Below are 11,013 nucleotides of genomic sequence, written 5' to 3' on the forward strand. Positions count from 1 at the left end.
AGGTATTATATGTCAACACTAAGGAGAGTTCCTGGCACTTAGAAGGCACTCGGAAGTAATAACATCGTCATTGAAGGGACAATGGTATTCTGAGATTTAAGCCCCATCAGGCGGCAGCTGACATCTCCAGATTGACATCCTTCCAGCTTGAAATAAAGGTTTCTTCCCTCCGGTTCTAATTTGGAAAATCCAAGAGAAAGATTCTCAGTGGTTTATTGTGAGTTCCATGCCCTCTTTGATCCCTCACTGTGGTCAAGGGTGTACAGCACTATAATAAATCTGATGTGGGTCATGGCCTTTCCTTTATCCCTTCATGGTGGAGAAATAGCATAGCCCACTAACAAAACAAGGTGCTGAAAAGACCGAAACACCAACTACAGCAAAAGCAGTCTGCATGGACTGGTACTGTTTGAAAGTGTGTTGATGGCTGTCAGTGTGTGGACTGGGAAAGGCCAGCTGCACTCTGTCTCCATGGAGGCTCTCCCCCAGGGACAACCTGTCATCAGACAATTACCTTCACCATCCCAGAGAAGGAAGTATCTTTGTCTTCTCAATCTCCCACTAGAGCGGGCAGATGGGAGAGCCCTTGGTTGGGACTCTTTCCAGTTGGCTTAGGGCAGGGGGATTAATGGCTCATTAGCTTATAAGGTCAGGATTAGATTGGGTGTCAGGCTGGACCTAGAACTCACAACAGCATCGTCAGGGACCTGTCTCTCTTCAGCTCTCTATGCTGCTTTCCTTTGAATTGACTTCCTCCTCAGGCTTCATGAGTGACCCTGTAGCTCGTTATTGGTAGAAAGAGCTCCTCTTCCCTGACAAAACCCTTGGACCTGGCTGTCATTGGTCCCAAACAGGGAGGTATCCAGCCTCAAGGAACCATTGTGGCCAGGAAGATAGAATACACTGATCGGGTAGGCCTGGGGCACATACCCATGTGGACTGAGAGTCGGGGGCTGGTAGTGGTATTGGGGGGGCGGGGTGATATTACCAGAAGAGGGAAGAATGGGTGCCAAACAGGAAAAACCATCAGATGTCCAGGTCAAGCCTTTTCCTTTTCTCTGGATGTCTTCACTTTTCTCTTTCTCCCCGCCTACCCTTACCCTTCCCAATCTCAGCACTCTTTGTCTTGGGAGTTGGGGGTACCTACTGAGTGGTGCCTGGGCCTAGATTAGGGGGCACAGAGAGGATGTAGCTTGTCCAAAGTAGAATATTCAATGAAGAGTCTTTTGGAGGATGCTCCTGTGCTTGGAACTGCTTCTTTATGGACCTGTAGTACCGATGGCGGGGTCCTTGTCAAGGTCTAGGTAGAATTCTAGTTATGTACCTGTGTTATTGTCTGAGTCCACACTAGCCATGAGCTCCTGAGGTGGCAGTATCCAGCACATACTTAATGGGGTAATTACTGGGATGTGAATCCTGCTCGCTAGCTTCCCCCTAAGCCAGATAAGTCACATTGCAGGACCCCTGGTGCAGGGAACAAGGTTGACTGGTTGACTTGTGAGCCTTCTGTTGACAGATTCTGTTCCACACGGCTGCACGGGGCCCTTGTGGTTGATTGGGATCTGTGGTGGCTTCTGAATTAATCACTTCTGCATGAGCCACTTCGCTCAGAGCCTGAGGCCACAGTTCCTTTCTTAGTCACTCAGACCCATTTCAGTAATGGCAGACTTGAAATAAATCAGACAAACATTGCTCCTATTTAACACATCCTTGGGAGTTTCTTTGCATGAAAGAGAGATCTTGTTGGCTAGGGAGGCCTTTCTTCGCATCTTGATCTGGCTGGTGAGAGCCCACAGGCATCCAGAACACGGAGCCCCAGCCCTGTTCTGACTTGCCCTCAGCTAATCTCCAGGACAGATTGGCATCTCACAGACCTGGATGGTTGCCATGGGTGGTCAGATCTAGCTGGCTGATCTGGGATAGCTTCTGTGGAGCTGCAAGTCCCCTGAAATGGCACTGGCAGTGTTGGGACAATGTGTCCAGATGCCTGGTTATTTCAAAACAGGTGTTAGCAAAATGTGCTGCCAGCTTGGACCAGCCCCCATAAGTCCCTGGTGACTGAAGCACTTCTCCAGCCCCCAGAGAGGGGGGTGCTTTCGTAGAACATACACTTGCTTCCCTTTAGGGCAAGGAAGATGGGCCCAGCATCATGCTTCATCACTCATTTATTGCTTACTGAGCCACTGCTGACTTCCAGGCACTGCCCTAGGTCCTGGGGATACAGTGGAGAATAAGATGGAGCCAGGCCCTGCCCATAGGGATCTTACAGCTTAGGGTGGGGGTGGGGGTCGGGGGGGAGCCAAGGAAACAAACTAGAGGTCTGTGATGGAGGCCTGAGGGTCCTTTCTTGGGGGTCATCACAGTGGTGAAGAACATGGGTGTTGGAGGTGGCAGATCAAATCCCAGTCCTTCGCTTTTGGGCAGGTTGTCTCTTGAGCAACCTCAGATTTCAGATTTCTCGTTTATAAAATAGGGAAGATGTATAAGGGTTGTGATGAGGATTTAAATGCACTCATATATGTAAAGCAGGATATTGACTCAGGGTAAGCACTCAGTAAATGGTAGTTTTTTGTTTTGTTATATCACCTGAGGATATTTTTCCATTGATTTTTAGAGAGGGAAGGAGAGAGAAACATCCATGTGAAAGAGACATATATATATATATATATATATATATATATATATATATATATATAATTTTATTTCAAAGAGGAAGGGAGAGGGAGAGAGAGATAGAAACATCCAGGAGAGAGAATCATTGATTGGCTGCCTCCTGCATGCCCCCTACTGGGGATTGAGCCTGCAACCCAGGCATGTGCCCTGACAGGGAATCGAACCATGACCTTCTGGTTCATAGGTCAATACTCAACCACTGAGCCACGATGGCCAGGCAGAGAGACATACTAGTATTGATTAGAGGCCTCCTGCACTTGCCCCAACTGGGCCCGGAGTTTGAGCCTGCAACCAGGGTATGTGCTCTTGACCGAATCAAACCTAGGACCCTCCAGTCCTCGGGCCCATGCTCTATCCACTGAGCCGAACAGGCTAGGGCAGTGGTCGGCAAACTCATTAGTCAACAGAGCCAAATATCAACAGTACAATGATTGAAATTTCTTTTGAGAGCCAAATTTTTTAAACTTAAACTATATAGGTAGGTACATTGTTATTAACTTAATTAGGGTACTCCTAAGGCTTAGGAAGAGCCACACTCAAGGGGCCAAAGAGCCACATGTGGCTCACGAGCCACAGTTTGCCGACCACGGGGCTAGGGCAATAAATAGTAGTTTTAACTACAATTACTAGGACACACCTTGAGTGAAACCCCTTATAGTATAGGTATAGCACTCGTTTTTAAAATTTTGAAAATAAGAATAACTTTCCTTTATAATCAGTCTGCCACAATGAAGAGATGAGGAAAAGGAATCACCCTTCCTTGCTTTGCATCTGTGGGGTGTCAAGTATGTATTTGAAAACATTGAATCCTCCCAGCTGTCAAAAAAGTATGAATTTTTACAACTCATTATACAGAGGAGGAAACTGATACAAAAGTTAAGTAAATTTTCCCAGGGTCACACAGCTAATCAATGGCTGAGTTGGAATTAAAGCCAAGTCTTACCCTTATGCAAAAATCCATGTTTTATGCAACTCCTATGCACTGGGCCTCCAAAGGCCCACTTGGCGCTGAGGACTACACTTGCTGTCCAGTCAGTTAATCCTTTGTTTTCCTTGGTGGGTTGGCCCCAGCTGCTTTCATTATGCACTCTGATGTGGACCCTGAAGGGAGAAGAGTTAGCACAGGACATCCTGTCTCCCCAGAGAGATGAAATGGCTTGTTCTGTGTCTATAAGTCCATTGTACATCAGGCACATGGTTCATGCACATGAAAATCATCCAAAAAAAGAAACAGGGGTAGAGTCCACATTCTGCCTTTCAGTTCTTGAGTCTAGACATTAGCCTGTGGTTCTTCTTGGCCCCACCAACTTGTTCCCTTTCAGCTGCATGTATCTCAACCTTTGGGGTCTTCTGGCTGTTCTCTGATTTCCTAGGGAGCCGCAAGAGCCCGAGGGAGCAGTAAGGCCAGAGCCGAGGGGGAGAACAAGGAAAGGAGAGCCCGGGAACAGAAAGCCCTGCTGGAGAGCCTGAGGACCCTGGGAGCAGGCATGAGTTCGTTTACTTCAGTAACAAGGACACAACGTGTGCCTGGTGCTGTTTAAGGGCTGTACTCACAGAACCTCTTCACGAGAGCCTGGGAGATAGGCATGTCATCTAGACAGAATCCTAGGAGATGAGCACCATCGTTATCTCCATTGTATAGACGTGGGCATTGAGGCACAGAAAGGTCACACAGCTAGGGAGGGGCTGGCATTTGAACCTAGGGTTCTTTAGTCCATGAGTTTATTTTATTTTTTTAAATTATATTTTTATTGATTTCAGAGAGGAAGGGAGAAGGAGAGAGCTAGAAACATCAATGATGAGAGAGAATCATTGATCGGCTGCCTCCTGCACACCCCACACTGGGGATTGAGCCTGCAACCCTGGCATGTGCCCTGACTGGGAATCGCATGGCGACCTCCTGGTTCCTAGGTCAACGCTCAGTGCTGGCTGGGCAGTCCATTAGTTTAACTAATATGTCATTGTTTTTTGAGGGAAGGAATGAGCGAGTGAACAAATGAGTCTGGGGTTTGGGGCTTGCCAGACAAGGCCCAAGGAGGCAGTGTGCAGAGAGCCAATGGACAGCAGGTGTGCTTTGGAGTCAGCAGGGTTGGGTTGGAATTCAGGCTCTGTCACCTGGTGTCTGTGTGATCCTGGGTGAGTAACTTAATCCTCCTTTCCTCATCTTCAAATGGGTATAATAATGCTTCTCTCCTGGGGTCTTTGTGAAGGTTGAACAAGATCACTTCTGTAAAGCTTCTAGCCCCATGAGTGGCATATAGTAGGTGCTCAGTAAGGGCTCACTGTTACAGTATTTTTACTGACACTATGCAGATAGATTGTATTAACAGGGCATCACTGCACCGATATGAAATTGAAACTCCATGTTGACAGGGATTAGAAGGGAAATGAAAACAGCTGTTAAAGAATGAAAAGGAGCTGAAACCGGTTTGGCTCAGTGGATAGAGCGTCGGCCTGCGGACTGAAAGGTCCCAGGTTCGATTCCGGTCAAGGGCATGTACCTGGGTTGCGGGCACTTCCCCATTGGGGGATGTGCAGGAGGCAGCTGATCGATGTTTCTCTCTCATCGATGTTTCTCTCTATCCCTCTCCCTTCCTCTCTGTGAAAAATCAATAAAATATATTAAAAAAAAAAAGAATGAAAAGGAATTAAAGGAAGTTTCTTCAATGCTTCATTATTTTTTTAGTGTTTCTAAATGGAACAAATAAAACAGGCATGCAGTGGGTGTTCAGTGGCCTTTAAATGTATGAATGAAGAACATTTTAACATATTTTTATTGGTTGAGTGAATGGCTTAAAGCTCTGACCTTCCCGGGCACTGTGGCTCAGTGGTTGAGTTCAACCTATGGACCAGGAGATCAGGGCACATGTGCAGGATCAGGCTTGATCCCCGGTGTGGGGTGTGTAGGAGGCAGCTGATCAATGATTCTCATCGTTGATGTTTCTGTCTCTCTCTCCTTTCCTCTCTGAATTCAATAAAAAAAAAAATATTAATAAAAAAACACAAAACAAAAACTCTGACCTTAGGAGAGTGGATAGCTACCCTTGGGGTTTGTTACTGGACAGGGTCTGTGCAGAAGGGAGTTAATGTTGCCGGCCTCAAATGGAAGCCCTGTACATGCTGAATTTTCTGCTAGGGGTTTGAGTAAATTTGCAATGAGAAAAAAGGGAAAAAATTTTAAAACATGGCTTTGTATTTTTATTGCTGTTGTATCTTGATATATGACAAAGTTGATTTAAAATGTTAAATTTCATAAATGCTAGAGGAATCATTCTAATCAAAGAAAGTTGCAATTAAATTAAGAAGGTGGTGGTGGTATACAACTTTCTTGCTTTTTGCCAGCAGCGAGTTATAATTTAAATTCTTCGGGTATTGAAACCAGAACAAATCTCCATAACTGATTGTTGCTATAACTTGGTCTGTTGGCGCCTCTGGAAAGCAGGAGACAACAGTAACAGAGAGGCAATCTCTGGGTGGAAATGGACATTTGGAAACTGAAAATGCAGTTAAATTGATAATGAGCCTTTGCTGAAATCAAATGTCTGACCCAGATTGGCTGATGACTGCCCAGTTTGATGTGCATATTTTTGAGTGGGTCAGTTTGGACTCTAAGACGGACAAGATAAAAAGGAAGCGCCCAGCTGGTTTGGCTCAGTGGTTGAGCATGGACCCATGAACGAAGAGGTTACCAGTTCAATTCCCAGGCAGGGCACATGCCAGGTTGTAGGTTCGATCCCCAGTAGGGGGTGTGCAGGAGGCAACCAGTAGATGTGTTTCTCTCTCATCAATCCCTTCCTCTCTCTCTAAAATCAATAAAAAGCATATTTTTAAAAAAAAAGATAAGAAGGAAGCTGTGCTTGTCACTTGGATTTGGACTACCTGGCACTGCAGCATACCTTTGCTGCTGTTGAAGAAAAGCAGCTGGCTCATTCGGAATCTCAAATTCACTGATCCTGATTGCTGGCCCCCGACAAGAAGCTGAAAACTCAGACTGGCTGCTTGTGCCTTTCCAGCCTCAGCGGGAGTTGTGCTGGACTGAAAGCAGACACAGGCCTTGGGACCACTGGAGACTCAGGATCCCCTCTGTGGAGCTCTGAATTATAAAAACATGTATCGCAGATGCTGGCTGGGCTATTTGGGTCACGTACAAATGCCAAAGAAAAGGGCCTGATCTCTGATGGGATCGTCTAAAATCAAGCTGCTGATCAGCTCTTTATCTCTGACCAGTGGCTAATTGCATCCTAACTTGTGATCCTGGCCGAAAGCTGCCAGTTGGAGGACACATTACAGGGACTGTGACCCCTCTGTCTGCTTTTGACAGATCAGCCTCTGGGCCTCCTTTGGGGTTATTGCACTGTTCAGCTTTCTGGATTGCTGCAGCTTGCCACAATGGGTTGATCGCCTGACTCTGCCTTCCCACTGCCCCCGGCACAGACACCTTAGGAAGGCAGGGTGATGATTCATACATAGCTGTGTTAGAAAGGGATTGATCTTTTCTAGGCTACTCTGTGGATAAAGGGTGGGAGGTTATGTAGACCCATTTTGAAATTTTTGAAAATTCAGAGTTTCGTCCTCTATTAATGTGCAAGGGCTGCCATTAAATACCACAAAGAGGGTGGCTTAAACAACAGAGACTTACTTCCTCCCAGCTCAGGAAGTTAGAAGTCCAAGATCAAGCTGTTGGCAGGGTTGGTTTCTCCTGAGGCCTCTCTGCTTGGCTTGCAGATGGCCACCTTCTTGCTGTATCTTCACATGGTCACCACTCTGTCTTGCCTATGTCCTAATCTCCTGTCATAAGGACACCTGTCATATTGGATTAGGGCCCACCCAAATGCCCCCATTTTACCTTGATCACCTCTTTAAGGTCATGTTCCGAGGTGGTGGGGGTCAGGACTCAGCATAGGAATCTGGGGAAGACAGCTCAGCCTTCACATAGCCTGACCAGCTCCTGAACATGTCTTTCTGGCTAAATGCTTTTATGCCTCTTTTGTACAATCCTTCCAGGAGAAAGGACTGGTTGAGAATAAGAGGTGATTGAACAAATGTAGCTCCTTGGTTGTGGTCAGACCCGGAGCTGAGAACTCTGAATGGTTGCTCAGGTTCTTTCAGGTCAGTGCGAAGGCCTCGTCGCTGCCTGAGGAACACGAGTGAGTGAGAAGGAATGGGCATGGGGGGAAATGGTCCGTGTGTCTTTGTTCTCAGCACATGGCTGCACTAGCAAAGAAGGAACCTGTCCAGAATTCCCACAGGACAGGAAAAGGAGAGGGCATCTCAACAGGAAAAAGCTCTACAGTGAAAGTGAAGGGATGCCTGAGAATCAAGGGGAGCTGGACAATGAAGAGCACCTCAATGCTGCAAAGCCAGAAGGAGCTCGTACGCGGGAAGACAAGGAAAAGTTATTCTTGCTATCCAACTGCAGCCCTCTATGTTTCAGTAGCACATTTTCATCTGTTGCATGGAATAATGTCTATGTGCATTGTAAAATTAAAAAGAAAAGTTTGAAGAAGCATCAAAAAAAGAAAAGAGCCCGGCCAGCCTGGCTCAATGGTTGAGCATCGACCTATGAATCTATAGGTCACGGTTTGATTCCAGGTCAGGGCGCATGCAGGAGGCAACCTCTCTGAAATAAATAAAAGTATTTTTTAAAGAAAAGGATATATGTAAAGTTAGGGTTGCTGATTGGTGTGGCCTGCTGATTTTGTAACTGGAGAGAAAGCAGAAACCTGGCATCCGGGGAACCTTAGGGATGGGAAGAGCATTCTGATCTTTGTTTGGCAGAACTATTACTGGAAGCTTTCTGTCTCCCTGGAAGCTTTCCAGTGCTTCCTCCCAGGCACCGAGCGGGCTCTGTGTTCAGACTGCTGGGTCTGTGGCTACACCTGGCAGCACTAACTGTGACCACAGAGGAGGCCCCTGCGCTCTCCATCAGAACACCTTCAAGTGCTGTCCACACTCCTGAGGTGGATAAACTGGTACCATGGACATGAAACACGGAAACGGACTCCCTCCAGGCAGCCTTCAGGCAGTCCCCGGAAAACCAAGAACTGAACAAAATTTTTAATTTTTAATATGTTTTTAATTGATTTTAAACAGAGAAGAAGGGATAGGAAGAGAGAAACATTGAAGAGAGAGAAACACCAATCAGCTGCCTCATGCACTTCCCCTACTGGGGATCAAGCCCACAGTCAGGGCGCATGACCTCTTGGTTTATGGGTCGATTCTCAACCACTGAGCCACACTGGCTGGGCTGGACGAATTTTTCATACTGGCCTGGGAACTCTAGGTCAGGAGGTCCCATGGTGGGAGCTACCTACACGGGGGGCGCTATTAACTTCTGCCTGATTAATGTCTGTCCTTTTTGGTGTACCCTAACATCATAAACTCACTTTCGGGGGGCCACATGGCCCCTCTGGGGTTGTGCTTTGTGCCCATCACCGCACTGGCTCGGCCCTGGAGGCTTCAGGTGAGCTTGAACTTACAGGCCACAGCTGTGCTGTACCTGAGTTGATGCCTTGGGCCAGGTAAAAATGTGCCAGACAGGAACTAAGGAGGAGGCCATCTGGCTTTCTAAGATAGACGTTTCTGGTTACTGGGAGTTATTTTAACGGCTAGGTCCAGGACCCCCTAATAGGAATAGCAGAGGTCGGTCCTGCAGATTGGTCTCCCCTGTGTGGGTCCTACAGATAATGACTTTGCTGCAAAGAAGCCTTGCCCCAGGGCCAAGGATCAACGGTGTAGAAATGAGTTAAGAAAGCAGCCTGAGACTGCTCGCCTTGCAAAGGCCTGTTGGCTAGGTTGGCCCTGGGCTGGCGGCTGGGAACTTGGACTTGAGGAGGCTTCTCATCATTCACTAAACGATGAGTGACTCCCTGTGCCCAAACTGTGTGTACAAACGGTGTGCTTTTGCGGAATACCTGCTTTCCCTGTGGGAATCTGGAATTCGGTGTCTGCTAGGCGGAGGGTGCCTATGCAGCCCGCCCCAGTGAAAGTCCTGGCACCGAGTCCCTAACCAGCTCCCATTCTGCTGGTGTCACAGCGCGCGGCTGGAGGAACTCGGTGTGTCCTGTGCCCCTTCCCTGGGAGAGGACTCGGGGAAGCTTGCGCCTGGTTTCCTTCCCACTTTGCCTGTGCGCCCTTCCCCCGGCTGGTTCTGCTTCACAGCCTTTCTCTGTAATGCAGCATATTTGGCCATAAGTAGGGCTATCTTCGGAGTGAGTTTCCTTGTGAATCATTGAACTGGGGGGTGGTCTTGGGGACCCCCTACACAAGACACAAGGGGGACATCTGAGGGATCGGTAGCGTTCTCTCAGTCTGGGTGCTGTTTACATGGGGTGTTTAATTTGTGAAAATTCACTGAGCTGTATAATTATGATATGTATTCTTTTTCTGTATGTATGTAGAGTTAACTTCAATAAAAAGAAAATAGAAGACTATACACCACAGAGATTAAAAAAAGACTTAATTTAAAAAACAAACCACCCCCTTTTATTAGCAAACATTTGCCTCCCTTTTACAGGCATTGCACTGGGAGCTCGGGACAGGGGGTAGGAAGGACATCACCGTTGCCGCACAGTTTTTTGGGGGCAGGTGAAGAGTCCTTACAATGTGGCTGATTTTTGCTGGGCTCTATCAGAGACACAGAAGGGTGACAGGGCACAGAGAAAGGGCTTTTAACTTGGCTATTTTGCCACTCCAGGGTTGCCATTCAGGTATCTACAGTAGCAAGATAGGCAAATGGTCAAAGGTGGCAGGTGGGGAGCTGGGAACTTTGGCAAAATGGGAAAATGTGCAGGCATAGAGTTGCCAGAACTGCTAGTTTTGTTTTTGTTTTTCAGGAAAAGCCATGGATCTGAATTTTGTGAGCGCTCTCTTGATTTTTAAGTGCTTTAAATAAATCCAAATGTTAAAATGGGGGGGGGGGGCTAAAAAAAAATAAAGAGTGGGGCCAAACAAAACACCTGCGGGCCAGAGTTGGCATTGGCCTGTCAGTTTGCCAGGCAGTCTGCCAACCAGCCATCCCCCCCCTCTGACCGAACACTGAGGGTCTACTCTTTTAGGCACTGGGAAGTACAGCAGTGAGCAAGCCACACGTGCTTGTGCGGGGGGGTGGGGTGGGGGGGTGGGGGGGGTTGCTCTAGTATGGAGCTTCTCAAACTTAAGTATGTGTAGGAATCACCTGGGCAGATTGTACTCAGGAGGTCTGCAGCGGGCCTGAAAAGTTGCCTAACAAGCTCCCAGGTGATGGTAATGGTGGTCCCTGGACCGTAGGTTGAGTAGCGTTGTTCTGTAAGCCAGGGTCACAGAAACAGCTGTTACTTGGAGAGGAGTAGGGACCTTGAC

General features: G+C 47.4%; 1 long non-coding RNA gene across 1 annotated transcript; it reads left to right on the plus strand.

Moving 5' to 3' along the window:
• Positions 1-113: 113 nt before the first annotated feature.
• On the plus strand, positions 114-6,075 carry LOC132232667 (uncharacterized). The gene is made up of 3 exons (XR_009452456.1): positions 114-2,387; positions 2,731-5,100; positions 5,332-6,075. It is a non-coding gene; the product is annotated as an uncharacterized LOC132232667 (long non-coding RNA).
• Positions 6,076-11,013: the final 4,938 nt, after the last annotated feature.

The sequence above is a fragment of the Myotis daubentonii genome, chromosome 4 (genome assembly GCF_963259705.1).
Source record: "Myotis daubentonii chromosome 4, mMyoDau2.1, whole genome shotgun sequence".
Taxonomy (NCBI): domain Eukaryota; kingdom Metazoa; phylum Chordata; class Mammalia; order Chiroptera; family Vespertilionidae; genus Myotis; species Myotis daubentonii.